Source organism: Eptesicus fuscus, chromosome 16 (assembly GCF_027574615.1).
Source record: "Eptesicus fuscus isolate TK198812 chromosome 16, DD_ASM_mEF_20220401, whole genome shotgun sequence".
Taxonomy (NCBI): Eukaryota; Metazoa; Chordata; class Mammalia; order Chiroptera; family Vespertilionidae; genus Eptesicus; species Eptesicus fuscus.
The window spans coordinates 22951604-22979272 of NC_072488.1; the positions used below are offsets into that span (position 1 = coordinate 22951604).

General features: G+C 44.3%; 1 long non-coding RNA gene across 2 annotated transcripts in view; it reads left to right on the top strand.

Moving 5' to 3' along the window:
* LOC114230273 (uncharacterized) overlaps positions 1-27669 on the top strand; it is a 42959-nt gene that overhangs the window by 12243 nt on the left and 3047 nt on the right. For both annotated transcript variants that reach the window (XR_008558596.1, XR_003616149.2), the window contains exons 3-5: positions 9291-9338; positions 19163-19269; positions 27084-27177. This is a non-coding gene — a long non-coding RNA (uncharacterized LOC114230273). The remainder of the gene's footprint in view (positions 1-9290; positions 9339-19162; positions 19270-27083; positions 27178-27669) is intronic.

A 27669-nucleotide genomic window follows, 5' to 3' on the forward strand; every position in this document is an offset into this window, starting at 1 on the left:
GTCTTTGCGGCACACCAGTGTGCCTGCTGCAGCACACCAGGTGAAAATCGCTGGCTTACGCCAAAAATCTTGTGGCCGCTTTTAACTTTGTTTTTATACCCCACAACCAGTCCTTGGACAGTTCCCTTCAGATTTACCTTCAAATGTAACAGCATCTAACCTTTGCTCCCTACTTCTACTGCTATCTCCCTGGCTCAGATCATCTACCTCCCTGCCCTGGACGATGGCAATAGCCTCCGAACTGGATTCTGCTTCTGTTCTCCCTCCCTGCCTCACAGACTGTTCTCAACACACCAGCCTGAGAGAACTCATCAGTATTTAACTCCAATCACAGCATCCAGACTTGTGTTCTTCCTCTAATATTCTGCTGCCAAGAAGGGCATGGTCACTTCTAGGGAGGGGGACAAGGAAAGGTCTGGTAGAATTAGGACTTGAGTCAAGCTTGAATAACAAATAGGATTTGAATAAAGAAGGGAAGACAGACATTGTGCTCTGGAGAATACATGGGCAAGGTCCTCAGAGGAGTGAGTCTCCTGATGCATTCAGACCAATGAAGGACCCAGTGCAGCGGACATCTGACATTCATGTTGGGGAGTGCCTAGAAAGATAGAATCGGGTCAGATGGTGGGAGGCTTTGAATGCCACACTCAGGAGTTTGGCCTTTATCCTGCATTTTCTAGTAGGCTTGGGCACAAGGGGAGTGGGAGCAAGTATGAAATTCACTTAGCGTAGTTATCTCAGCTGCCTGCCAAGTAGTCTATTTAGTCCAATTCACAGGCAGAGCTTTGTTGAACATTGAGAAGTCACTTGCTCCGTGTGAATCCAATCACCACGGCAGGCACACCTCAAAGAGGGAACACACAGCCGCCTCTGAAAAGCCTGCCTCACACTCTGGCAACTCAATTCATGAATATGCTTTTCCAATGTCTGACGCTGCTGCTTAGCAAAGATATTATGGGACAAATCCTTGATTTGACCTTTTGTATCTCTATACATCCCACTGTGCTAAAAGCAATTATGTGCATCTTGTGTGTGGGCTGTTGGAATGGGGAGTCACTTAGCGACGGGTCCTTTTCACACTCCAACTGTCCTCTAGCTCATTCCTTTCCCCCTCGCACAAGGGCCCCGCACAGCAGGCCTCCTCTGCTGCTTGGCAGAGTCTAAAATGGAATTAGGGGGAGGCAAGCAGGGATGTAAACAGGTGGAAACAGTTCCTGTCATAGCGATTAGCATTCCCCTTGGCCAGGCACAGCTATGGATGAAAAATGGGGTGACAGGGAGGAGAAAGCTGGCTGCGGAGCAGGAGGCAGAAGAGGGGTGAACTCATTGTCAAAGGCACAGCCAACTTTCTACAGAAACTTCCTACAAAACAAAGCAACCCCAGTGTCAAGGTGGGTGGTATGATTTCTGTCTAGCAATAGATGATCTGTCAGCCGTCTTTTCTGCCTGTAGTAGATTTATGTGTGCTTATGTTTGAGTCATGTGATTACATATGTGTGCAAGTTTTGTTATCTGCATGTGTGAGGATATACAGTTGTATCTGTGAGTGTCTGCATGTTGTATATATGTTCAAGTGCCTGTATGTTATCTATGTGTATATATTTATAGGCATGGATGCCAAGGAGAACACATGTTGGTGTCTGTCTATATGTGTCTGAAGATGTGTATACGGAGCATGCAAGTATACATGATTGTGTGCATGTCATTTCTGGATGTGGTATATTCCTCTCTCTGTGTACACATGCATGGGGGTACTCCTTGGCATTTATGAGAAAAAGGCTAAGTGAGAAAGAGCTCCTCTGTCCTTCTCTTTGATGGAGCAGCTCAGCAAGACTGTGAAAGCCACTGGCCAGAGAGAGAAGCTTTGATATTGCTAAATAGCCCAAGGGTCTGGTTCTTTGGGAACTGATGCCATTGACCCAGCTCCTCATTTTCCCCAAACTCCAGCTCTAAAAGAAGTTGACAGACAGACTCAGAACTAGGGAAGATGTCCAGGAAGACAATGGAGGGAGAGAGTTAAAATGCTGGAGGCAAGACCCTGGAGGAATTGGGAGGAGAAGATCAAGGATCTTTTCTGAGTTTTTGTATATAAATAATTTACAGAGGAAAAGTGAGCTGGCCTCTAGGGCAGGAAGGATATGCAGACAATGAAATAATGGTGAGTAAAGTGATCTGCTCCCAGCCCAGGTTCTTCCCTGATTGAGTTGAGACTAGACTGGAGAAAGAGAAGAAATTAAATTGGCAGGTGGGGGAGGGTTATCAGAGCTGACCTAGGCCATCTCTGCTGTCTGGAAGAGCTCTCACCTCCCAGTCTACAATCACCTGCTGGGCCACCATTGACTCTGGAAACTAGAGCAGAAAGGAGAAAATTAGCAAAGCCTGCAATCAGAACTATATGCTGTTATCCAAAAAACCCTCCCAAACAGCAAATTCTACTGCAATTGCCAGCTTCTTGCCATTCCAACTTCCAATCAGCAGCATGTGACCAGGGATGATCTTATCACCTATTCCAGACCACCTTTGAGCCTCTCAAATTATTCTCAGGGTAGGGAGGAGTTGATGAAACCCCATGGTCAGGCTGTCTGCTTTTAAAATCATCCAAGAGACTCACTCAGGCGAACCTTTTATGATTACATGTTGATTGCTCATTGTATGCAAATTAAGAATAGAAATAGAAAACAACCCAAAAGTTATTCATGAGGATAGAATCTGGAATAATCAACATTTAACATTTTGACGTATATTATCCCAGTTTTTTTTTTTTTCTAGGTATGTAGCACAAGTTTTTTTCTGTGTATGGGCACAAGCAGGTTTACAGTTGTTCATATGGAAAATAATACAATAATTAATAAATAATAATGCAAGAATAAACTGTTTCATGTACTCACAACTGTAAACCTACTTTAGCCCCACCATGTATATATCTACAAGCCATTTTATAACTTATTTTTTTCACTTACTAATATATCTTAAATGTCTTTTCATGTCAATACAAATCTATACCATCATTTTAAATGGCTACTAAATATCTCATGACATGGATATACCATCATTTATTTAACTAGTCTTCGTTTGTTAGATATTTGGGTGTGGTTTTTCTTTGAATTAAAATTCGTGATAATGATAACTTTTATTTTTAACATTCTTTCATAGTTCCTTAAGTGGGGCTTGACCCTGGGGTTTTATCACTCCCTCTTCACCTTGAGAATAATCGGAGAGGGCCCAAAGGTGACCTGGGTTGGGTGATAAAATTATGCAGGTTCCACTCTGCTGGTCGGAAGCTGGAGTTGCAGGACGTGGCTAGTTGCCATTACATCTGTGGTGTTTGGAGGGCTTTCTGGAGTGATGTGTGTTATCTGATTACAGGCACAACTAACTTTCTCTGGGAAGTAACCTTCCTACCCAGGTTCTAGACTCAATGACAGCATCATAGAGGACCCTACAGGGAACAACCGCTCTCTTCCCTCAGCCTTCCAGACCGCAGAGAGGGACACAATAACAGAGCAGAGACTTCTGGCAGACTTGTTCACTGTCAGCAAAGAGGTGATTGTAAAAGGGGTTTTTCCTATTCTGCATCACTCTGGTTTTCATTCCTACCTGGATCTCCTAAGTTTATTTTGCCTGCTTCTGTTCCCAATTTAGAGTTCTTCACCATCAATTTTGTTTAATCAGCTTACTCATTCATTTATTCCATATACATTTATTCCATATCCACCTACTATATGCCATTCATTATCCCTAGCATCTGAAGACATGAAATTAAGTGTGGACGAAAGGGGCCACATGCTAACCTGACAAGCTCAGGGGAGGCCTGCATGGCAGTCTTGCAAACTCAGAGACCTAAAGTAAACACAAAGAATGGTCTGAAATTAAACTTTAACTTGCCCTGCCTGGTTTGGCTCAGTGGATAGAGTGACAGCCTATGGACTGAAGGGTCCTCGGTTTGATTCCAGTCAAGGGCATATGCCTGGGTTGCAGGCTCGATCCTCAGTAGGGGGTGTGCGGGAGGCAGCTGTTCAATGATTCTCTCTCATCATTGATATTTCTATCTCTCTCTCCCTCTCTCTTCTTCTCTGAAATCAATAAAAATATATTAAAAAAAAAAATAAAATAAAAACAGTTATGGTGGGTAGTTACATCCGAGGCCGGTATCTTCACTGACAAGGTCAGCCTTTACCTTAACTGAGCCTGTCTGTCTTTTTGCATCTATAATAACATACCCTTGAAATGTCTGGGTAACTTGTAACTTCCCTTTTTCTGGACCCCTTGGGGCGCCAGGACAGATACCACAAATTCCTTCATTGTTATGTTAATTGTTCCTGCACCCACATCATTTTACTTTTTATCCAATTCCAGGGGTTTCCCTGCTTTGCTTTCTCCCACCTCTCTAGTCTGTCACCAATAGATTTCATGTAACCCGCCATTCTCCATAGCATTATCTCAATTCATTGAAATTCTGCTTCCCAGCATACGTGGACAGTTTGGCTCAAATAAACTCACAAAATTCTTTACAGGTTTCAATGGTTTTTTACATTAACATAAGTAAAACACAGTCCTTAGCCTTCGGGTACACTATTTCTTGGACATAACTTGGAGGCAAAGAGATAAAGCCAGAATCACAGTTCTCTTCTAAAGCTGGGTGAATACCTCTTTTCTCCATAAATCCCTCCCTGAGCAGGGGCACTTCCCCATCTTGACTCCCATGGTTAAGCCATTACAGCCCTTATGTAGAACTGTCCGCACTTGAGACTGAGAGCCTCACAAGGCTAGGGACTGGATGCTACTTACCTTCATGTGCCCAATACCTGACCCACTGTCAGACACACAGCACAAACAACGCTTAAAGAGTATTGTATAGAAGGGGTCAATGGGGGGAAAACGGGGACATATGTAATACTTTCAACAGTAAAGATTTAATTAAAAAATAATAAAATAAAAATAAGAGTATTGCATAGGAGAACAATGTGGTAACCACTGCCAGCCAGCCTTAAGTCCCCCCGCCACCCCCCCCGCCCCCAACTGGGTCATCATGCCAGTCAGCTGCACTAATGACCAGTCTTCACTCATCTCAAAGACCTCAGCTAAGACTGTGGGCTCTGAAGTCAGTGTGTGGGTTCAAATCCCTTCTCCTCCACTTACCAATGTGATCCTGGATTAGTCACCTAATAGATCTGTGCTTCATTGTCCTAATTTGTGCAGTGCAACTTCTCCAGTCACTGTCTGCGATGGAGGGCCAAAGCCTAGAGACTCCCTCCCATCCCTGTTACCCATTGGCCAGAAGCTACCATAAGTAAAGCATAGGATCTGCCTGGAACTGAAGCAAGTAGGAGCTTCTGCCAAGAGCCCCTAGAGCTGCCAAAAGCAGACGTTAGCACTACCCTAAGAGCAGGCCCCCAGATTGACAACTGAGTGCTACCATCTGTGTTTCAAAGGACAAGAGGAAAATGCTCTGATAAATCAGTTGGAAAGGGGCTGAATGGGAATGTATATGCACCAGTGTGTGGGTGTGGCTAGCAGTGTTGAGTAAAAGGAGCAGTGAAAGAGGAGGTCACATCAAGTCTCATTAAGCTCTATTGACATGGAGGTAGTGAGAAGTTAATATTGGTTTGTAGTGGAAAGTTTTATTGTGGATCAAAATCCAAAGTGCAAAAGGTTGTTTGATGGTTTCCTTTACAAGGCAGCTCATTGATGTGTAGGCTTAGCTATAATTTTGTTTTGCCTCCTGAGGCAAAGATTATAACAAGTACATTTGAAAGCAGAAACATGTTCTCTCCCCATCAACCCCCCCCACCCCCACCCTCTGGGTGGGAAGGAGGAGGTTGCATCAGATCTGGCTAGATTAGAAGGGGTCAGTTGCACAGGAAATGGAACACTTGGCAACCAGGGTCCAAACCCCTTCCCCTGCTCTGCACTGCTCTGAAGTGTCCCCATTCTGTCTGCTTTTATTACCCTAGCTGCAATTTCTACGTCCTCCCTGAAAAGGATCTCTTTCGTGAACATATTTGTTTATGTTTGCTTTTTTACACCAAGTTGTTGATTGCCTTCTAATGTGCTAGTGTTGCATCAAGTTTTCACACTCTGCAGGGGAAGGCAGACACATACAGGTAACATTTACTACAAGTGAAAATTGTTTTGCTGGTAGAATGAGTATAGTGCAATAGTTGCTTGAGGGAGAGGCCATAATGAAGATTCCAAAGTGCAGTCCCAGCACCCACTGCCTCTGTCCTAAGTCCATCATCAGAGGGTAGAGCAAAGGCCAATACGAAGAGCATCCCCTCCAGAGGAATTTGGGGGTACCAGTACCCCCACACTCAATGACAAAGCCCAGGTTGAATGTTTCAATCAGTTGGATAATCCACAAATCTTGGCTCATGCCTGCTGCATGCACATCTGTGTGCTAGATGTTTCTGTGTAGGGAACATGGATAAAGAGGACATATGGGCTGCCCTCAGCAGTTTATAGTCTAAATGGAGAGGTTAAACACTCAGATAGCAAACAGATGTGGCAGGAAGGGTTTTTTAGGTTTTTCTTTCTCCTTCCCTTTTCTTCTTGGAGTACCTACCAGGGTGGAATGACAAAAGGATACAGATGTACAGACTATGCACTACACAGATTGAGGGGGAGCCATTATATAGACAGTGGGTGGCAGAGATTACCATCTATCAATTTTCCTAGTCTTCTTTTTGACTCCTCCACAGTACCCAGGAAGACAGTCAAGAGGCCTTTAAGGTTTTCTCTACTAGCAGAGGACAGATTTAATTTGAAATTCATGTCTAGACTTAAATATATAAGAGTAAATAAATGCATATTTACTCAACTTGAAACTTGAAAGTTTTCAGGTATAATTTTCTTCATGTTTCCTATATTTGGGGTTTACTGTGTTTCTTAGATCAATGGATTGATAGTTTTCATCAAATTAGAAGTTTTTCAGCCATTTATTCCATCAAAAAGGTTTTTTTTGTGCTCTGCAATTACACATATATGAGGCTGTTCAAAGCTATCCAAAGTTCACTGGTGCTTTTTAAATTATTTATTTATATTCTTTATATGTATATATATGATAGTTTTGGGTTAGATTTTTGCTATATCTTCAAATTCACTAATATTTTCTTCTGTAATATCTATTAATCTCCTGTTTTCCCTATCCAGTGTATTTTTCATCTCAGTATAATTCTCATTTTTATTTGGGTCTTTTTTATACCTTCTATTTCTTCACTTAACATTTTGATATGTGAAATACAGTTAAAATAAATGTTTCAACGTCCTCTGCTAATTCTAACATCTGTGTCAGTCTGGGTCAGTTTTGATTGATTGATTTTTCTCCTCTTTATGGTTGTGTTTTTCTGCTTCTTTGTGTGCCTAGAAATCTTTGATTAGATTCTAGACACTGTGAATTTAACCTTGTTGGGTACTGGATATTTTTGTATTCCTATACCTGGTGATGCCAAGCCATCATCTAAGGCTTTTCTCATTGTCTAAAAGTTAATGTTTACCTTCTTTTTGGTAATTTTGCTGGGAATCTACATTGGAAATCACAGTAGTTTATCCACTCAAATAGCTATATAACATCAACAGTGTCTTATTGCTTTCTTATTGCTCTTATTGCAAGGGAGGAAAATTTTTTTCCCTTATAACCTTCTAGGCTGGGGCTCTGATACAGAAGACACATTAAGAAGATAAATGCATATACATTTATTTAATACTAGAGGCCCGATGCACGAAATTCGTGAAGGGGCTCGGCCCTGGCAGCCGCAGTTTGCCTCAGCCCTCGCAGCCCCGGCTTTGTTCAGAAGGTGGTTTGGTCATCCAGTCTAATCAGCATATTATGCTTTTATTATTATAGATAAGTTGTACATGACACAGAGCCTTTGTAAAGAAATGAAGATCCAAAGAAATGGTTACACCTGAGTGTTTTTATGCTAGGTTTGATGAAAAGTGGAAGGTTGTGGAAAAACAAGCTTGGGAACTACAGAGTATGCGCTAAGGGTAGTAAATTTGGGAAACTTAGCAAGGCTTTGCATTTTGATTCCTCTTAGGATCCCTAACTTCAAATATAAGGACACCTTTTTACTCCAGGTATAGGGAGGGCCCTTCACATGAGGATCTTATGACCTACTTCAGGGGAGAAGGACAGGGGAAGGTCAGAAAGATCTTCCTGCAATTTTCTCAAACTTCTTCAGCTTAAAATGTTCAGTATATAAAGGTGTCATATTTAGGGGTAATGTGTCCTGAACCCTGTCAAACTTATTTCATTGGACCCAGTGAAAATTTAGAGTTTCAGAGATTCCTTGTTGATTGGAGACTGTATGCTGATATCTATCTGTAGAGATGAAGAATCATGATTGTTTTCTGCCCTCATATTTAAAATGTGCTCCCAGCTTAGGAGGAGCAAGTAGCCATGGTGGCTTCAAGTTGCTCCTAAAGACTTCTCATTCTGGGCCAACACTATTGCTTCCCCTTGTGGGCCGTGGAACTTTCTTCCTTTTGGGCAGCAAGACATGTCAAAACAAGGATGGAGGAGAGATTGATTGTTTCTGAAATCAGACTTCCTCCTCATGCAGCAACTTCTGCCAGGCCCAAGACAGAAGAACATTACAAAATTCTTTTGCAAAAGGCAGAGGAGCAAGAGACAGTCCACTTACATTGGGAAAAGGCTACAGTTATCACTGATCAGCAAAAGCTTTACCTGGGTTAGGAGTGCAAAACTAGGCTCTTAGATTGACCATTGACTGGTCAATCTAAGAGTCAATCTCTCTCTCTCTCTCTCTCTCTCTCTCTCTCTCTCTCTCTCTCTCACACACACACACACACACACAGATACACACATACACACACTACATATACAGGGTAGGGCAAAAGTAGGTTTATAGTTGTTCGTATGGAAAAAATACAATAATTAATAAATACTAATACAAGAATAAATGTTTCATGTACTCACAACTATAAGCCTACTTTGCCCCACCCTGTGTAAGAACATATTGTTGCCCCGGCCAGGTGGCTCAATTAGTTGGAGCTTCCTTCCATATACCAAAAGGTTGTGGGTTTCAATTCCTGGTCAGGGCATATACCTGGATCACAGGTTCAAGCCCTAGTTGGGGCGTGTACAGAAGGCAACCAATCCATGTTTCTCTCTCTCTTTCACTCCCTTCCTCTCTCTCTAAAATCAATAAAACATATCCTTGGGTGATGGTTAAAAACATAATATGCTGCCCATGTTATAAGAAGAATGAGATACTTATTAAGAGGCTTTGTTTATAAGGTATTTTTCAACTTACATGTTTCCTCCTCAGATAAGGTAACCGAGTGTTGGAGAACAGCTTATCCAGTGTCACACAGTGGTAAGTGTAGAGCCCTCTGACTCCAAGTCTCATGCTATTTTCAGCACAGCAAAGCTGCCTCACATACCTACAGGGAGGCAAAACCACTGGAGGTTTGCAAGCTTTCATTAAAAAAAAAATCATTAAAAATTAATGAAATCTGCCAGGCTGGCACGACTCAGTGGTTGAACATCAACCTATGAACCAGGAGGTCACAGTTCGATTCCCTGTCAGGGCACATACCCAGGTTACAGGCTCAATCTCCAGTGTGGGGCATGCAGGAGGCAGCCAATCAATAATTCTCTCTCATCATTGATGTTTCTCTCTCTCTCTCCCTCTCCCTTTCTCTCTGAAATCAATAAAAAATATGTTTAAAATTTTAATTAAAACTATATGTGACCCTCATCTGGATGACAGTATATCTGTGCATACACACACACACACACACACACACACACACAGAAAACAGGAGGCATACATTACATTGAAATAGATGGAGTTTATAGGTGATGTTTTTTCTTTTCGACTGCCAGTGGAATCGAGAGCAGCACTGTCAATGGAACTGTCTGCCATGATGGAAATGTTCTTTCCATACCTGCACTGTCCAGTATGGAAGCCACTGGACACAGGTGCCTATTGAGCACTTGAAATGTGGCTAGTCCTAATAAAGATCTGCTGCAAGTGGAAAATATATACTGGATTTTTAAAAAATATATTTTTACTGATTTCAGAGAGGAAGGGAGCAGGAGAGAGATAGAAACATCAATGATGAGAGAGAATAATTGATCAACTGCCTCCTACTGGGGATTGAACCCACAACCCAGGCATGTGCCCTTGACTGGAATCAAACCTGGGACCCTTCAGTCCACAGATCATTGCTCTATCCACTGAGCCAAACCAGCTAGGGCTACATACTGGGTTTTTAACACTTAATCCTGTATAATAAAAGGCTAATATGCAAATTGACCAAGTGGTAGAACGACCAGTCTCTATGATGTGCACTGACCACCAGGGGGCAGACACTCAACGCTGGAGCTTCCCCCTGGTGGTCAGTGCGCTCCCACAGGGGGAGCACTGCTCAGCCAGAAGCCGGGCTCACAGCTGGCGAGCAAGCAGCGATGGTAGCACTAAGGATGTGCAACTGCCAGCAGTCGGACATCCCCCAAGGGCTCCCAGACTGTGAGAGGGCGCAGGCCAGACTTAGGGACCCCCCCTCCCCACAAGTGCACCGGGCCTCTAGTATGGGAATAATGTGAAATATCTTTTTTTTAAATATTTTTTATTGGTTTTAGAGAGGAAGGGAGAGGGAGAGAGAGAGAGAGAGAAATATCAAGATGAGAGAGAATCATTGATCAGCTGCCTACTGCAAGCCCCACACTGGGGATCAAGCCCGCATCCTGGGCATGTGCCCTGACCGGGAATGGAACCATGACCTCCAGGTTCATAGGTCGACACTCAACCACTGAGCCACACCAGTTGGGTTCTCATCATTTTTCATATTGATTAAATGTTGAAATGATAATATTTTGGATATATTGAATTAAATAGAACATTATCAAAATTAATCTCACTCATTTCTTTTTGCTTTGTTTAATGTGACTACTAGGAAATTTTAAATTATATATGTGGCTCACAGTATATGTCTGTTGAACAGCACTGGTCTAGAGTTTAAGAGCATGGCATTTGATATCAAGCTAACTTGAGTTTAACTCCCAGTCTTCCCTTTTCTAACTAGATAACCTTAAGCAAGGTGCTGAACCCAATTCATCCCTTGTTCTTTTTCGAATGTAAAACAGGGATTAATGATTATACCTAGCTCCGAGACTTATTGTGATGACTAAATGAGCTGATAATGTAAAGCCCCAAGAGCAGGCAGTGCCTGGCATCTGTTAACTGCTCAGTGAGAATTAGCAGTTACTTATTTCTAAATGTTTTAAGGTGTATGTGAGTTTGCTATAAAGATTAAAAAGAAAATGGGAACAATTAAATTTTAAAACAAAAGCAATTATTTTTAATTATGGTCAGAAGCTTAGTATTTATGTTCTTTTAAAGCTATATAGTAATGTTTCCTTGGTCTTGGGGGGGGGGAGGTGTGTATGTATAAGCCTTGGACACAGTGGAGTTTGAGGCTATTACAAGTGACCATTTATGAGGCAATCTCCTTCTTGCCTTCTGACCCTTGTCCTCCCCCTTCCAGTAAGGGGAGGGGATAATTGCATCATGGTTCTCCCTGGCACGCACTACACACCAAGTGTTCGCCTATATTTAGCCAACATGAAGTCACTGAAATTCTATGCCCACTAGATGCAATTAATGCTTTGTTATTTGTTGCTCACATAGCTTATATCCTGAATGTTCTGCATAGTTTGTGTCCTTAGATAAATTTAAAAGGACTGAAAAATCTTTTGTTGCTGGGAAAATTGCTTGGGAGTAGCAAGTTAATGAATCCACTGATAGGTACCCTGAGGAAAATACTTGGATGTCTCCTGCGAGCCAGGGAGACCTCTGTCATCCTCCTCTTGGATGGCTGGGGGAGGAGCAGGGTGAGCAGGCTGGCAATGGAGGGATTATCTATGTTCTACTCAACTGGTAAAAGCAGCACTTCTGATCAGTGGCTCCCAGTAATGGTCCCAACTCCACTTTCCTTCCAGCAATCAGAAATGACACACGGGACGCAAAAAAACAGAGCAGCGCAGCAGGGCTGACGCTACAAGTGGACAAGGGGTGGGGATGCCCCCAGGTGTGTTTCAGAGGTTCAACCTGTTGGCTGTTGCCTCATTTTTACTCTGGGAGTCTTCTTCCTCTAGCTTAAGGCTCCGAAGTTTGTTTGTGGGGCGGGGAGGGAGGGGGTAAGAAGCAGGGGGCATCGGGGATATTACCTTAGGGTCCCAATTCTCAAATTTTTGTTTTTCAAATTTTTCCCTCACTTTGGACGACAAAGACTTACTCCTATTAGAGAACCCAGTTTTGTTTTATTTAACAAACAAAATAACTTCAGGGGAGCAGGCAAAGAAATAGGGCAAACAGCAGTGAAAATATTTCTAAAGTAGATAAGGTATTCATAAAAGCATTACATTCTAGGTAAGATATTCCTGAGGCCAGGGATTCTGTACAAAATTTAGAGGCCAGTTGCCACTGCTTCATACCCTCAAACATTACCATTCTTTTGTTCTCTATGTCTTGTTTTTTCACTTAAGACTTTTGTTCCACTCCTAAAAATAGTTATTTTTATGTTAAAATATATAAACACTAGAGGCCTGGTGCATGAATTCGTGCATGGATGGGGTCCCTCAGGGTGGCCTGCAGGGATCAGGCCCCAGCTCGTTCCCCCAGCCTCACAGCCCCGCCTGGCACCCCGCTTTGGCCTGGCACTGCCCCCTCACCTCTCTACCATCTCGCTTGTGGGGCGATCAATTGGGGCCAGGCCCCCCCACTCCCCGCACCTGGCTCCCTCAGCACCTGGGAGCTGGGCGGCGGCCCCACCCTCAGGCGCCACCACTGATTACCGATGCCCGCCACATTCTGCGCCACCCCCTGGTGGTCAGCGCACACCATAGTGAGTGATCAAACTCTCTGTCGAACTCCCGGTCGGTGGAACAATTTGCATATTAGGCTTTTATTATATAGGATAGGATAAGTTTTAAAAGAATATTAAACTCTTCTGAAAAACATTTTTGAAACTATTATTTCTTACACCACAGATTATATTAAAAATGAGTAAATATTTCAGCAAAGCATCAACAAACCCTGTTTGTGATGTTTTAAATATTAATTCACTCATTAATTTAATGAATATTTATTGAGTACCTATTGTGAATAATAGTAGTGTACATTTTATTTGTGTTATCACTTTATCTTTTATTAAGTAATCATAATATTTGTAGTTTCACGAACACATATGTTTCCAGCATCATTCTTCCTCACTTACAATATCGATTTGGTGAAGTTATTAAAAATTATCCTTGGACAACATTAAAAATAAAATGAAAGCAGACATTTGAGCTCAACTCCCTCCCAGGGCAATTTGAAGTGGCCTCGGCTATTAATGGCACATCATTATATCCCTATGGGTTGTGACAAAGAGGTCACAGATAATTACCACAATACATTTTTCTTCTCCCACAAAAGAAGTAAGATAGACCAGGTGAATTTATTTCAGGGGAAACATTGAGTCAACTCAGACTTAATAAAAAGTAAAATATTTCAAACTTTAGTACTCTATTATTAGTAACAAGTTAATTTCCACATACCTCACACTCTAAGGAAAATAGCTGTGTTGGGCAGTAACCATCATCAACACCTCAGTGTGAATGAAGACTTGACAGTGGAGTCTAAGAGATGAAGTGAGGTAGAGAGGAGAGAACAGTGGATACTTGGAGTAGGGAGGGGGCACCCTGGGGGAAAATTATCTCTAAGTTTCTAGTTTTACACAGGAAATAATCTCCCTAGGTCCTAGCCCTACTTTCCCCAAAATTATACAAACTGAGTTCTTTACTAATTGCTATGATTAACTCTACTAATTACAATGATAGAAAAGGAAAGTCTTCTTCTGACAGCTTTATATGTTGACAGTCATGATCATGACCATTTATGGTAAATTTTTAAATGCATTAAAGTGGTGGTAGTGAGGTTGGAAGTAAATATTGTTGCTATAATTTTAAAATATAAGTAAATAAAAATAATAATTCCATTAGTACAACAGTTAAAATATGGCATAATAGAACTGACAAGGCCTGGTGCACAGATTCAGGCACTGGTGGGGTCCCTAGGTGTGGCCTGCGGGGATCGGGCTGAAACCAGCATCCAGCATCCCCCAAGGGATGTAGTAGTGCACGAAGTGGAAAGCGGCGGGGAAGGAGCCCGAGCCTGGCGCAGCGCTGCTCCTGCTGATCCTGGCCCCGCCATTCTGCGGCGGTCTCCATGCGCCTGTCCTAGGGTAATACTGGCACACCCATGACCAAGAAGCTGCTGCGGGCTCGCACCCAATCAGTCCCGATGCTGGTCCCGATCCTGATCTCAGTCCCAGTCCGGATGGGGGAAGGGTGTACAGGAGGAGTGTCTGCGGGAGAGGCACGCGCTGCCGCAGCTGCGTTCGACAGCAGCAAGCTCGGCGTCTGGTGCCCGTCGGTCAGCTGAGCCTGCAGAGACCACCAGGGAGCAGCTCCTGCATTGAGCGTCTGCCCTCTGGTGGTCAGTGCGCATCATAGCAACCAGTTGAACCGTCGACTGGTTGTGTAGGCTTTTATATATAGAGACTAGGGGCCCAGTGCACGAATTTGTACACCTTGAAAGGAACTGTGGGCCACGAGGCTGCGGTAGGCACAGGGGCGGGTCTCAGCCCATCCTCCGTGACCCCGCCCGGCCCCTCTTGCCATGGCCCCCAGTCCCCTGTCTGCCAGTAGCCCTGCTCCCGCTGCCACTGCTCCTATGTGCTGATGGCGCCAGCCCCGCTCATACCCACTGACAGCATGGAGCAATTGGGGCCAGCGCCAGCAGTGGGTATAAGCGGGGCAAGCGCTGTCAGCAGGTGTGAGTGGCGGCTGCTGCCCCAATCGCCCCTCAGGAGCAGGGGGAGGTGGAGAAGCCCTCAGGAGTGATCAGGGCCGGCAGCCACCGCTCACACCCGCTGATGGCGCCGAGTGATCGGGACCGGTGCTGGGCACTGGCAGTGTGTGTGAGTGGCGGCTCCGGCGCCAGCTGCGGGTGTGAGCGGGGCCAGCGCTGGCAGCAGATGCGAGTGCTGGGCGGGACTGTGGCACAGGGGAGCAAAGAATTTTCAGAAACCACCAGAGGCTCACCCCGATGACAGAGACCTTGGTCTGATGCCCCCCGCTCACCTGCTCCACCTTCCTGCCATGGCCAATGCCTGCCATGTTCCACACATGCCCCCTGGTGGTCAGCGCACGTCATAGAGACCAATAGTTCAGTTGTTCCAGTTCCACCATTCGGTCTATTTGCATATTAGCCTTTTATTATATAGGATAACATGATTTTTAAAAAATTCATAAAGATAACATATTTCAAATCTGTGTGAAAAGGATAGATTGTTCAATAAATGGGGCACCTATTTGAAAAAGAAAATAAAAAAAAGAAAAAATATCTCCTTATATAAAATACATTTTAAAAGGTCTAAAATTGTAAAATAAAATAATGAATTCATTAAATTTCCAGAAGATAAACTGAGTGTATATTTTTGTAATCTAGGAATAAGGAAGCTCTTTTTAAGCAGATACCTTGAGGAAAAATTGTCAGTTTGGTGTTTGTTTGTTTTTTAAGTTAAAATATCTTCATGGAGTTGGGTGCGGGGAGGAGGGTGTCTCCTTGTTCTCACAGAAACAATCATTGAAACAATTCTGGGGGAAAATATTTGCAATATTAATGACAAAGGATAAGACACAATATACATAAAACGTTTGCATACAATGATGATAATAAGTTTTACATATAAGAACAAATAATCCTATAAAAGAGAAAAAGGGCAAGGACTTGAATAAAGAATTCAAAGAAGAAGAAACACAACTGTCCCCAAATTGTTGAGCACAGTAAGATGTTAGAGTGAGACCCTTTCATGGTCACCAGCCTAGCCCCCCATTTTATCCAGGGAAATGAGGCTCAGAGAGCTTTAGTGACATGCCTCCTGTCATCCAACCCATTAATGCAGAATTAATTTAACTTTACCTTAAAACAGTCTATAGAGATCTTTATACATCAAATGTGAACAAAACAAGTTTGCCTTGCAACCCTCCACATTCAGACCTGTGTGTGGCCCCTGGGCAGGCATCAGGAAGAACCTGGAGATGCAGAGGGAGACTCCAAGGCCCCGATTGCATTCTTGGCTGCAGAAAGCAAGGGGCCCAGCTCATCTGGCTTGTCTGCTCTTGCAGTGGCTTTCAGATGTGAGACATTGAGCTAAAAAGACATTCCAGGTCAGCCCCCATTTATTTGGAAGGCAACCTCAAGCCCAGCTCTGCTAAAGGTTACTGCCTGCAGGGCAAGGCCTTGCCAATGACCAGACCTGCCATCCAGGTCTGGATACTGATACAATCTGAATGAAAACCAATAGGAAGGCATAGAAGGCAAAATCAGTATAATCCTAGTGGCTTTAGGTATCATCTGGGTCAGGGGTTTTGTAAATCTGGCCTGTATATAGCCGAGGGCGTGGGAAGTAATACTACTACTATTATTATTATTACTAGAGGCCTGGTGTATGAAATTTGTGCACGGAGGGGGGGTTGTCCCTCAGCCCAGCCTGTACCCTCTCCAATCTGGGATCCCTCTCACAATCCAGGACTGCTGGCTCCCAACTGCTTGCCTGCCTGCCTTCCTGATTGCCCCTAACTGCTTCTGCCTGCCAGCCTGATCACCCCCTAACCACTCCACTGCCAGCCTGTTTGCCCCCAATTTCCCTCCTCTGCCGGCCTGGTCACTCCTAACTGCCCTCTCCTGCAGGGTTGATCACCTCCAACTGCCCTCCCTTGCAGGCCTTGTCCCTCTCAACTACCCTCCCTTGTAGGCAGGGTGCCTCCCAACTGCCCTCTCCTGCTGGCCATCTTGTGGTGGCCATCTTGTGCCCACATGGGAAAGGATCTTTGACCACATGGGGGCAGCTATATTGTGTGTTGCAGTGATGTCAATCTGCATATTACTCTTTTATTAGATAGGATAGAGGCCTGGTACATGGGTGGGGGCCAGCTGGTTTGCCCTGAAGCATGTCCCTGATCAGGGTGGGGTTCCCTTGGGGTGTGGGGCGGCCTGAGTGAGGGGCCTGTGGTGGTTTGCAGGCCGGCCACACCCCCTGGCAACCCAAGCGGAGGCCCTGGTATTTGGAATTTATTTTTCTTCTACAATTGAAACTTTGTAGCCTGGAGCGGAGCCAAGCCTGGGGCTCCCTCCGTGGCCGGCAGCCATATCTGTTGGGGTTATAATTGAAACTTTGTAGCCTTGAGCGGGTGGGCCCAGCCAGGGTGTGTGGAAAGCTTTGCTTCCCCTATTGCCGGGAGCAACCCTGGCCTGCTCTCTCAAGCTCCATTCTGCCGCCATTTCTGTTTGAATTTGTTTACCTTCTATAATTGAAACTTTGTAGCTTGAGTGGAGGCTTAGGCCTGGCAAGGGCAGGCGGAAAGTTTGGCTTCCTCTGTTACCTAGGAAACCTTGCTCTCTGTGGCTGTAGCCATCTTGGTTGTGTTAATTTGCATACTCGCTCTGATTGGATGGTGGGCGTGGCTTGTGGGTGTGTCAGAGGTATGGTCAATTTGCACATTTGTCTATTATTAGGTAGGATTATTATTATTACTAGAGGCCCAGTGCATGAAAATCATGGTATGGGTCCCTCAGCCCGGCCTGCCCCCTGTCACAGTCCGGGAGCCCTCAGGGATGGGAGGCAACCCGGCAATCAGGGGAAGGTGACGCCCTATCACACCTCTGCTGCTGCCACTGCTGGCAGCACAAGCCTTGGCCAGCCCTGGTTACCTGAGCCTCAGCCGGCCCTGGGCGGCTGGGCAGCTGCCATCCGAGGCTTGCCTGTGCCTCGGGCCAGCCCTGGGTGGCTGGGGGGCTGAGGGGACTGGGGGACTCTGGAGGCAGGCGGGCCCGGCCTTGCTGTGCGCCTGCCACCCCAGCGGGGCTGAGAGGGCTGGGCACTGCCATCTTGTGCCTGTGGGCGCCGCCATCTTTGAGGACATGGCAATCAATTAGCATATTCCCTCCTTAGTGGCTGTAGGCGCTGCAATCTTTGAGGGTGTGACAGCCAATTAGCATATTCTGTTCTTATTGGCTGTGGTTGCCGCCATCTTTGTGATGGCATGAGGGTCAATTAGCATATTCCCTCTTTATTAGAGAGGATTGGTAATACTCAGGGGTGGGCAGAAGCAAAAATAGGCTTACAGTTCTAAGTATGAGAAACAGTTTATTATATTATTATTTTTTAAATATTATTTTCCATACGAATAACTGTGAATCAACTTTTGCCAACCCTTGGAACAGATGCATTTTAATTTTAATGGCCTTGTATTTGTTTCAATATGTATAGACAAATAACTAGCACATAAACATCATGATTTCACATATATAATTTTGTTTTAGGATGAGCCTGCAGTAAGTGTTTAGGTTAAAAAAAATGACTTCATTTAAAGAATGAAGGAATGCAGGTGTTATTTGAATATGACAAAAATTGTGACTGAGGTATACAATTGACTGAAGTTTGGAAAACACTGATATAGTTCATTTTGTATAATTTAGAGGTGGGCACCAGCCCTGAAAAATTCATTTTACAATGCTTGCCAACCCATGCATACACATACATTTATGCAGTTACAACAAAGAGTTTGAGAAACAATATTTATTCCTATTTGTGCGAGGCACTCTGAATCCTCATGTGTCAATCATTCATGTTTGACTCCCTCTTTCCCTTTCTTTCCTCTCATGTTTGATTGTCTTTAAGTCTTGTCAGTTCTGCTTCTAAAGACTCTTTATTCATCCCTTTTTCCATCTCTAGTGCTTCATTCCTGGTCTATGTCCCTATTACCTTTCACCTGGACTATATCTTAACCACCTCCTTGCCTCCAATCCAATGTTTCTCCTTTAATCCACCCTCCACACTATTGCCAAAAAGGTTATTCAAAAACTCTGATCTGACCCTGTCATGCCCCAGTGCACAGGATAAAGTCCAAGCTACTAAATAAGGCTTTAAAGGTAGTTGGTTGTTGGTCTCTGCCAACCCTTCCAAATTCCAAAACTGGCAAATCAGGACTAGATACCCAGGTTTCTTGATTCTCAAATCTAGTGCTCTTCTCAACATACCATGCTGCCTTCTTAAAGACTCTCTGCCTGTTGTTTTCATTCTACAGGTGATACCTGCATAAGTAATGTCTACCCTCCGGGTACAGGGAATTTTGAATAAATCCTGTCATGAGACAAGCGGAATGTCCATAAAGCAGACCTGACATCATCAAAGGTATTGTGTCCCTGAACACATAATGTCATAAGTGGAGGGTATAACTAGAAAGAGAAGTGAATTAAAGGTGTCTATTATGCAATACTGAATTCATGTTGGTGACCACCAATATACCTAAGGATTATCTAGACCAGTGGTAGCCAACCCGTGGTCCGTGAGATCCGAAAGGTTGGCAACCCCTGATCTAGACCATCCTCACTTTGCAATTCTCCCACAGGAAGCAGATATCTCCTGTGAGCAGACAATGACCCTTTGGTTAAATTCCAGTCTGGATCAACTAGAGTAAGCAGGGTATATCCCACTCCCTGCCCTCCACCCCCATTGATGTTGGACTTGTCTCAGCCAATGGAATATTAGCTAACATGACACAAGCAGAATCTTCAAATGTGTTTGCCTGTTTTGACTTGGCCTCTTGAACGGTTCCACCCTCTGCCAGAAGAGTATGCCTCAGGTAGTCACTTGCCTTTCATCTCGGTCCAGAAATGGAACCACGTGGAGCAGACCTATATTTGACCCTAAGCCTGGAGTCCAGATGAGCTCAGCCAACCCAGCTGAGCCTAACTAAGATCAGAGCAAGGCTGACCTGCAGCTCCATTAGCAAGAAAAAGAAATGTTTATTGTCCCCAGCTACAGAGATTTAGAGTTGGTTTGCAACACAGCAAGAACTGACTAACCCCCAAATAAAGTGGGTTTTGTTTTGTTTTTAACAAGTTAAGAATCAACTCTTTGTTGTTCTTTTGTGGATCATCTACAGAAGGGAAAGTAATAGCACACTGTTGATCTAGCCCCCAGCACATTTCTGGGGCAGCTCCCAGCATGGGGGTTGTGTAATGCAGAAAGCTTTGCAGCCTCATTCTCACATTAGTCTGACAAGAAAGTAAATTAGGACTGTTGTTACACTCCTGCACTCCCTCCCCACTAAGTCACAGTGAAGCCCAAAGTACAACAGAAAATCTGGTGGCCCTTGGTTATTAGCATATCCATGCCACTGCCTCCCCCCCCCCCAAAAAAAAAAAAAAAAAAAAACCTGAGAGTTGTTTTTTATCAAGGGCCTACAGCGTTGCGATCTTGTCCCCACGCAGCTTGAGCTATAATTTTTTCCTAGCGGGAGTTTATGGTGCCTGAGTCCTTTTATAAAAGCAATGTTCCCAGGAGGAAGCCAGCAGGGTTAACGCCACAGCGTCCAGTGGCCTGGATAACACAGACCTCGTTTTCCTCTAGCAGAGGTCGCAGAGGAGTTTTCTCTCCTCTCCGTTTAGCCTCCTCTGTATTCTCCCACCCTCCGGGCGCCTTCCCAGCTCACACCCGTTTTCCCCAGTTCGTTCCAGCCAGCCAAGGCCCGCTTTCCCGCAGTCCGGAGCCTCTGCGCCATTGCGGACGCTCTCCTCCAGGTGGCAGTAGAGAGCCACTCCCTGCCCAGCCGCTTACGTCACCTTGTTTACCCGGTCCCGGTCATTTTTAGATCTAAGATCACAGGATGTTAATTGGGCCAATGATTTCCCATTCGTTTTGGCAAGAGGCCCTCCTGTGGGCGTCGGGACAAACATGCTGTCCTTCTTGACAATGAAATTCTGCTGCGGATTGTATTTATTTACAAACCCTTGGAATCTCATCTTTAGGAGATGGGAAAGCTACGCGTTCGTCTGTGCTCTGAGCTTGTGTCAAGTCATTTTGGATTCGGAGCCCGAACAAGGGTGCCGTTAACTAGGGAGCGAGGAGATCAGAGATATTACCATGGTGTCTGGAAAGCATCGCCAGCGCCCCTGAGGGCCCTCGGGAGCCTGGCTTTTTACTTCCCCTTCCCTCTTCTAAAATAACTACTCAGCAGGAAAGCGTTTGCACTTTGGAACTTGGAGGAATAAGGAAAACAGCTGATTTGGTCAATCAGTGTCCTGATTTATGGTAGGGAAACTCATTGACGCCCCTGCCTTAGATGCCCTCGCCCAGGAATTGGATCTGAATGTCTCATCGCCATAAATCACACGTTTCACAGGCTGGAACTTTTCGTCCCAGCAGCAAGCTCCACTTCTTTCTTACTCCTTATTTATTACTCCCACTCCCAGCTACTGATGAGGAAAGGTGAGGCACAGAGGAGCTGAATGTCCTAGCTAGAACTCTCTCATCTCCAGGCCCTGTGTCATTTTTGCAGAAGTGAAAACATCAAAGGCACTGGGCCAGCTTTGGTAGGCAGGGGGTGAAAGGGGCTGGGAGTGTATCTGTGACTGTTCAAGAAGCAAGATAAACAAATACAATTCCTCAGCTATGCACTCGTTTACAAGAAGAGGGTAGAAGCATCTATGCTAAGGAGAAGAAAGATAGAAAGTCATCTGTGAATAATGTTAAAAATAAACAAGACTCCAAGTTTCTTAAGTGCTGGTTCCTCCCTGTCTACCTCCCATTTCATCCTTTTACACACTCCTGCTGCAGCTGCCAGTTAAAAACCAACTCCCAGAGAAGGCGAGGTTCCTCTCCCTCAAGTAGTGTGCAACCCACTGAAGTGATCACGCTGGCCTGGAGAAATAGACAGTTTTCATGCAGGCAGGAAGGGATAGAAAATTCAATTTAGTTTGTTTCAACAACCTTGAAACGAAGCTCCTAATCTGTGTCAATGACTCAGGCAATATAGGTTATAAAAACATGAAAAGATACAGTTCTACACCACTGTGGAACTTTGAATCCAGTAGAATTTTCATAGGGAGTTTTTTATTCCTTTGGAAAGCACATAATGAAAGAAGGTTTGAAAGAGACACTATAATAGAAAGGGAGAATGCCAGGTAAGTGCCTTGGAAAAGCATTCCTCCACTTTGGCATCTACTTAAGAGTGGATTGGGGACAAGGCCTGGCAACATGGCAGAGGTGCTTGGTAGAGAACAGGAGCCCCACACTCTAAGCTTTTAAGAGGCTGAGAGAGGAAGCCTCTTGTTCAGGGTGCATCAAAGGGCAGGGATTTGGAGCCAGTCAACAAGAACCATGGCATTCTTCAAAGAAAGGGCCAGAGTAGGGAGCATTCGGGTGTACATATAGCTGCCTTCAGGTGTACATTCTATACAAGCATTAGACCCAGCCTCAGAAGAAATATATGAGTAGGAAGAAATAAGTGGTCCTAGATCCACTTATCACCAGTAAAATCACCACTGGTGATTTTCAAATGCCTTTTGTCAAGAACCTGGTGATAATTCAGACCCATCTAGTCACAAATGGAGGGAAAGCAAACAATGAAATAGTTTTATTTTTTATGGTTATGTGAAATTTAGAAAATATTTTAAAAACATTTAAAAATGTTAAATATTAAACAAATGCAGACAACAGCATAAACCAAATGTACAGTTTAGTAAATTATAAGGCCAACACTCTAGTAACCTTGCAGCCACCCACAAAGTGAGCTAGAACCATGTCAGCAATATCAAGAACTTTTGAAGCCACAGTTTAACTGCTGCAGGCTCTTAGGAGAGACTTGATGGGTCCTTTACAGGATATTCTGAGACCTCAAGTAAAGAAAGGTCCCTTCAATCATCAATCAAGCAATATATACTGAGTACATGTAATAGGGCCACATATAAATTTGAAGACTTTGTCCCTATACACTTACCTGAAGAAGGTGAGAAAGGAAAGGAACCAGTATTTATTTTGTGCCTACTATATGCTAAGTGTGTTATCTAAATGAGAAAAATCAAGGATTAACACTTATTACAACTCTGTGAGGTTGGTGTTATGATCACAGCTCTTGTTAGGTAGCCCGCTTTACAGATGAGGAAACTGATGCATAGAGAGGTTAAATAACTTGCCCAGAGTCATGTGGCAAATAAGAGGCAGTTGGCACTTGAACCCAGCCAGCCTGGCTCCAGAGCCCCATTCTCCACCCTAAATAGTAAGCTGGTTAGTATGCTAAATACTTCTATTTGCCCTTCTAGATCTACTCTTCACCCTTTTCTATCCACTATATGCAAACTGAATCAACAGGCTCCCTTGCCCTTTGGTTTTTGGTTGGGTTTAGCCAGTGGAAGCCCTGGGCAGGAGATCAGAGGGAAGAAAAGTATGAGGGAGACCTGGGGGAAGGAGAGGGTGAAAAGAGGGCACCTCCGGTCTGGCTGCATCTCCTGACTCATGGTCACAGCTCTTGTCAGGTGGTGAACCACACAGGGCCCACTCTATAGGTCCTGGTGTTCACACCTTCCCTACCCCTTCAAGCCTAGGGGTGGTCAAGTAGCTGTTACTTATTGCACTATTTCTGTGGTTTCCCTACATCCTGCCCACACCTTTGTAAATAGTCCCTTTATTCAACTCTCCTCAAATTACTCAATTTGAGTGTGCCATCTGTTTCCTGCCTGGCTCTGACCTGATATAAATAGGAAAGCAGCAGCTCAGAGTCCTCCCTCCCTGCATGAGAAGCATTCCTCATGGGGACAGGACCAGTCGCAGGTGAATTGAGATGACTTCTCATTAGAAGGGCTTCAGGATAGGCAGTGTGTGGGTGAGGACCAGGGGGTGGGGGTCGGGGGAGTGGTCTCCCGAGTCAAGACAAGCCACAAGTAGTTTTACAGGTTTAAAGGAACCTAGGCCTTCTGGAGGAAGAGCCAAAGGGAGGAAACAGAATATGGGGAGATTAAAGAGATGAGCTTCCAGAGCCACACTGACTGGGTTCAAGTCCCGGTTCCTCCACTTACCATATATATGACCTCTGGCAGGTCATTTAACATTTCCTTGCCTCTGGGTCCCCATCTGTAAGGTGGGATAATAACAGTAAGTGGGACAATAAATGCAATGTCTGGCCCATATTAAGAGTTATATTATTGCCCTAGCTCAGTGGTCGGCAAACCACAGCTCGCAAGCCACATGCGGCTCTTTGGCCCCTTGAGTGTGGCTCGACGTTAGAACCACTTCTTCAAAATAGACTCGCCCAGGCCGAAAACCGATTTCTGCGCATGGGCCACGAAGTTTCAATCGCACTGTACGTGTGCGCCGGCACGTGGTATTTTGTGGAAGAGCCACACTCAAGGGGCCAAAGAGCCGCATGTGGCTCGCGAGCCGCAGTTTGCCGACCACTGCCCTAGCTAGTTTGGCTCAGTTGGTAGAGTGTCGGCCTGCGGACTGAAAGGTCCCAGGTTTGATTCCAGTCAAGGGCACATGCCCAGGTTGCCAGCTCGATCCCCAGTGGGGGGCGTGCAGGAGGCAGCCAATCAGTGATTCTCTCATCATTGATGTTTCTATCTCTCTTCCTCTCCTTTCCTCTCTGAAATCAATAAAAAAATATATATTTTTTAAAAGAGTTATATTATTGAGGGAGCTCAGACATTAATTTTTTGACCTTTGAAAAATGTGCCCCAGACCTCGGGGATAGTACACTGGGAAACTGGAAGCCGATTGCCACAGCTTGGATCCTAAAACCAGTATGCAACACTAAGAGAAGCTCTTAGCATGGAATCTCTCTAATACCTCTTGACTCTGTCCTGGATTAGACTACCACGTGAGGGCACATGGAACATATGTCCATCAGAAGACTAGAGGAAATAAGTTACCAGAAAGATCTCACACTGAGAGAATAAAGTACCCCCACTTCTTACCTTCCTAGAGGGTTCCCTTCTGTAAATATCACTTCTCTCTCCTGCATTCTCAATTTCTCCCTCTTGAAAGGATATTCTCATCAGCCTATAAAGATGCCCTAATATCCCTTATCTTAAACATTTTTTTATTGCACATCCTCTTTCATTTCTCTGATCTCATTCAAAGCAAAATTTCTTCAGAGTTGTCTGTAGACACTTCTTTTTCCCTCCTGTTCATTCCTCAACACAGTCCATTAGCATTTCAGTCTCAAACTGCTCTTCTAAAGGTCCAGTAAGCTCCACATTGCTTCATCTAATGGTCACATTCTTGGTCTCTTAGCTGCATTTGGCCCAGTAGGACGACACTCTTCATGTTGATGTATCTTCTTGCCTCGGCTTCCATGGATCTCCTGGATCCAGGAAGCCTGCATCTCCACCTACCTCTTCAGGTTTGTCAATATGCCATGCCAGCAAGCCAGCTACATGTGAGCTCTTGGGTGTATGGTGTGCAGAGATTAGCTCATTTATCAGTTCTATACAGTGGCTCAGGAAATGTGAAGAAATTTCCGACTTTGATGACCATTAGATTCATGAGGCTGATGGGAGTTGGTGAAGGGTGGGGTAGCCAAGGAGAAACTGGGGTGATACAGGGATGATCTCTAGTCTGTCTCGTGCAGGCCTGGGAGCTCACAGCAGTCAGGTGCTGACATTCATCTCTGGATTTTTATGGTCAACTAGCCTTTACTATTCCTGTTTTATAAGGGAAGAAAATGGAAGGGGGGAGGATTTGGGGTTTATTAATTTTCTCAGTTAAGGTCATATAAGGAGACACAGTGGTCCATTAGGGCTTTTTATAGAAGAAACTCCCACCCTTCCCCACTCATGTCCTGCAGGATCCCCAGAAAATAAAACTCAGTCTGTAGCACTTTTTAAGCCTTTACCAGAATCAGTCTTCTCTTGAACAAACCAGGATCAGACTTTGGACCAGAGCTTAGTCCCAAGAGCTTAGCACCACTTGGTATTCTTCTTTGTCTTTACTGGGTACCCTGTTTTCGTGTGGTGGGGATTGTTTGGGGCACAGGAAACAGATATTTTTCTGTTTAGGATTTTAAAATCTTTTAAATCCTGTCTTCAGAGACTATGTCAAGAATATGAGAGACAGGATGTTCCTAGGTGAGATATGCTTGAAAGAAGCCAGTAATGGTCTTTACAAATTATAAGTGCCATGACCAGGTTTGCAGGACTAAGTTGGAGGCCCAATGTCAAAATGTTGGAGAGTTTCCCACCTCTTCTTATTTGGAATCTGTATCCAGGGTCTCTGGTAAGGGATGGTTTTGTTTTTGTTTTACTATAATCAAAACAATATTTTATTGACATGAAAATAGATAAATAAATAACTGGGATTAAGTAAAAAGCCCAAAGAAATCTTGCTATATGACAAAGGTGGCATTTTAGGTTTTTTCTTTATTGATTAAGGTATTACATATGTGTTCTTATCCCCCCATTCCACCCCCCCCACTCCCCCACTCATGCCCTCACCCCCACTGGTGTCTGTGTCCATTGGTTAGGCTTATATGCATGGTAAGGGATGTTTTGAGGACAGTGGTTTCATTACCCATTTAGGCAGTTTCAGGAGATGTGATGTCCATTCCTTTCTTCCTTCTATCTTATAACACAGAAATAAGTTATAAGATAGAAAGAACCACGTAGCCTTCCTGTGTGTGTTCATCCTCATCTCTTCCAATGTGTCTTTAGAAAGCTAATGAGAGGTGGAATGTAGAGAAAAACAGAGTCAGACCATATCTGGGTATGAATCTGAGTTGCCCTGTATAGTAACCGGGTGATTTGCATAAGTTTAGTTATACTCTCAAAGCCTCCGTTTCCTTATTTATAAAAAGCAGATAATAAACATCATCTCATGGAGTTTTTGTGAGATTTAGAGTCAGTGTTCATAGGGTACTGGAGCATGTGTGTGGTCCATTCTCAGTAAGTAGTAGTGGTTATAATCAAGTTCCCAGTAGGCTAGCCTTTCATGTAAATCCCTTCCTGTGCAAAAAAAATCTGGTGAATCACTTAGATCAATTAAGATGTTTTCAGCTATAAGCTGCAGGAAATGCAACTGAGAATAGGTTAACAATAAGGAAGATGTATCATCTACTTAAGAAATCCAGAAGTCGCTTCAGGGATGGCTGATCCACAGCTTAACAATGTCACAGAGGCCGCACATTCTTCTATCTCTCTGATGCATCCTTAGCCTGTCTTCTTTGTCTTCAGATAGTCTTCCTCCTGATTTCAAGATAGTGGTCACAGTCCTAGGTGTCACATGGAAACACAACCACGTCCAATAGCTGAAGAGGACTGTCTCTTGGTATGTATGCCTTTTTAAGCAAGAAAATCTTTCTGAGAATCCTCCCCGTTGACTTTCTTTGGCCAAAATTATCTCATGTGCTTATGTTTAAGACAATCACGACAATTGGTTGTTTAAATTAGGTTTTTATTCCTGAAACAGGAAGGATGGCTCTTGGATAAACAACCAATCAGTGATCTGCTCCATTGTTTGTTTAGCAACATCCAAAAAAAGGTTCATTGAGCACCGATAATGTATGGGCTCAGCCTTTGGAGATACTGACATCGTAATTTAATGTCAACCACGACATTTAGAACCTAATGCTGGAGATCTTGACTCACAGAGAAAAGGTGCGCAGGAAATATCCCGGGAAGCAAGGAGCTAAAGGGCAAGGTGGAGGTGCCTGGGCCAGGTTCATTCATGGCCAGGAAGCGGCTGTCTTGGAAGCAGAGCTTGCCAAAGAGGTGAGGGAGCTCCCCGAGCTTCAAGCTGGCACTCAGCTCCCAATTATGT